Source organism: Gekko japonicus, unplaced genomic scaffold, assembly GCF_001447785.1.
Source record: "Gekko japonicus isolate JY-2015 unplaced genomic scaffold, Gekko_japonicus_V1.1 scaffold1048, whole genome shotgun sequence".
NCBI lineage: Eukaryota > Metazoa > Chordata > Lepidosauria > Squamata > Gekkonidae > Gekko > Gekko japonicus.
In genome coordinates this window covers 240,588-243,915 of record NW_015166454.1, presented here as the reverse complement: position 1 = coordinate 243,915, position 3,328 = coordinate 240,588, and positions in this window count along the sequence as shown.

Genomic DNA, 3,328 nt, shown 5'->3' with positions numbered 1-3,328 from the left:
GTGAAATCCTATTAAGTATTGTTCCCATATATATTTTAGTAGGACTTGTGCAGGATGGTGTATTGCATCCATTTTCCATACTACTGTTGCATGATTAAAGGTTTGCTTTGAGCTCTGTCTAGGGGATGACATCTCCATCTGGTTCAGGGTAATTGTCTGGGGATCCACAAGAGCATAGTCTCTAGCATACTATGAACATTGAAGAACAACATCCTCAAAGCTATTATTTTATATTGATTTTGTTCCTCCTTCACTGACTCTTTCATATTCCCAGGAGGGAAAATATATATATATAGAAACAGATTTCCTTTTAAAGATCTTCATTTCAGCACCCTGTCACCTCTATTCCAAGCTGACCTGGACACAGTAATACCTAAGAGACCTCTCTCTGCTGAATTAGTCTCTTGTGACTTAGAAAGCACTGCCTGAGGTTTATTGAGAGAACTGCTTGCAGAAGAAGCCCTGTTTGGATGGCTGGACAATGGCAAAGGCTCCATGTCTTCCCATCAGCCAATACCTCAATGTTTCCCTAATAATAAATTTTTCAAGGTGTGAGCTTTTATGTGCACGCACCTTGAATAAAAGCTCACACCTTGAATAAACCTTTGTTGTTCTTAAAGGTGCCACTGGACTCTAACTTGGTTCTATTGCTTCAGACCAATATGGCTGCCCACCTAAAAAAAAATAAGTATTTTTATTTTGGAACATTGTATACAACAGTACAACATTTATAACACATATTTACATCGTACATTGTTTTTTCTTAACCTTCAATGACCCTTTTACTCCCATATGTCTGTTCAATCATATATGACTCAAATTGCTTTAATATGATTTAGAAATATATCAGATCTTTATAGTATTTATTGTTAGGAATGACTCCTGCTTTGATCAATATTTTGTACAGCAGTCAGAGAATGAACTCATGCTTCTAATGCATCAGGTTCTCAACTGAACAACATGGGGCTGATGAGATTCAGTTTTTTTATGCAAGGTACACTGACTGGTTGCACAGCAAGACAGAAGAGGGAGGACACATATGGTGAAATGAAGACACTGGGTTTGTTATCTTGAGATAAAAATCCTTGGATTTTGCTCATTCTTTGAGATTTTTCATTGGAATAGTTATTGGGGAGTTCAAAGAATCAAGAGTTCTTTACTTATCTCACTGTTAATCTGCAAACAAATGAGTGCTGAAACAATATCAGGTTATTATCTCTGGTGGACAGAGTTCACTGCCACCACTGCCACCACTACTATCAACGGTGGCAATACCATCGTAGTTGGAGTGCCCTTGGAAATTCAGCTATAAGAACTATGTGACAATGAGAACAGTGGATGGGTTCGGGCTATTTCTTGGACAATGGTCCCCAATTGGGGGCTGCTGGAAGTCATTGTAAAACAACATAAGACCATCTGATAAAAGGAAGCACTTTATTGTCATTATTAACTGTAATGTTTTGATTATATTTTAAAAGTTTTATTGGTTTTATGTATGGGCTATGCCCCCTTTGTAAGCCGCCCTGAGCCCGCTTGCGGGGAGGGCGGGGTAAAAATCTTCAAATAAATAAATAAATAAATAGAAACACAGCAGGGGGAAGAGACTAGATACACAGCAAAATTGTGTGGCTTAAATGCTTTAGGATTTTTTTGTACCTGTTGGTACCTGTTTTTTCCTTTTGGATGCATTACCAGAAATATTTTTTTTAAATGGGGGGTGTCCAAAACTCCCATCTGCACATCTATGAGGCTTTTTGCATGCACACTTACTTACTGCAGTGTGTGCAGCCACCATTAACATGGGGTTCAAATGATCAGTGTACTTATGGGCTCCAAAGGAAACATGACCCAAACTTCACACATGAACAGCACTGATTGAAGTGATGCTTGCCTGTTGTGTACCCACCAAAAAAGGTCAAGCAAGAGTTGTGATTTTTCAGGATTTGGGGGGGGAAGCTGAATGCTAATGGGTCAGCAGCTTTTCAATTGGCACTGTAGATACACTTCTGTTCATAGGAATATCAGTCATTGGAGGAAACCAGAAATGGCTGAGCAGAGGTTTTTTTTAACCCTTTCATGCTGCAGGTACTGTTGCAGTGGGGAGATGGATTTTTGTGGGAAAACAGTTACTAGTAGTGTGCAGTTTGCTCATCATCAGGGGTCATTTCGCAGAAAAACAGCTGCAGGAACTCATTAGCATACCTTATTAGCATATGCCACACCCCCTGACATCACCGGAGGTGTGCACCAGCCCCTCTGACAGGCAGAAGCACCTGGGATCCATTCTTTCCCCCTCTCCCTTCCCTTCCCTTCGCCTCCAAGTCGGGCAAAGGAAAAGGGGAGGGGGAGGATCTCAGGCGCTTCTGCCTGACAGAGGTGCTGGCGTGCCCACAGCCAGCCTGGGTGAATTATAGACTCATAGACTCATAGAGTGGGAAGGGACCTCCAGGGTCATCTAGTCCAACCCCCTGCACAATGCAGGAAATTCACCAATACCCCCCCAACACACCCCAGTGACCCCTGTTCCATGCCTAGAAAATGATTTTTAAAAACCCTCCAGGATCACTGGGGGCCAAACTGGCCTGGAGAAAAATTGCTTCCTGGCCCCAAAGTGGCGATCAGCATTTCCCTGGGCATGTAAGAAAGGGCCACAAGAACTAAGCACTGATGCAACCCTTCCTGCTCTACCTCTCGTGATTTGCCTAAGTTCACACAATCAGCATTATGATCCTTTTAAAGTTGAAAGCATGATATAAATGCAAAGGACTATTTGTAAGATTATCTGTAAGACACAAGACCAGGACGCATCTCACTTCTGGCAATCACTAGGAGAGATCCTATCACTCAGCTTCCATTGCCCCACACACACCCCACACTGGAATAAGAACATAATATCAGACCATAGCACATTGCAATAAAGTCCCTACAACTGTATACAGAAATACTGAGCTTCCCTACCATTTGCCACAACTAGCCCACCACACAACCAGGATCAAGACTCCTAAGTGGACCAACAGACAGGCATACACTCATTTGAGAAACTGAGTATTACATTACAACACCTCTGGAACATTACAGATCAGTAGAGGCAGCACTGCACAGTGGTCAGAGTTGCAGACTGACGTGGGGAGACCCAGATTTGTATTCTCACTCTGCTGGCTGAGTGACCCCGGGCCAAATCTCCCCTTCTCTACCTAACCTACCCCACAGGGTTGTTGTGAGGATGAAATGGAGACTCATGGGCAGGGTCCCCAGCTTCCCTGGCAGGAACACTATGTTAAGAAATCTCTCACAATTATGCAGCCATAGCAGGCAGGAGGAAAGGAGG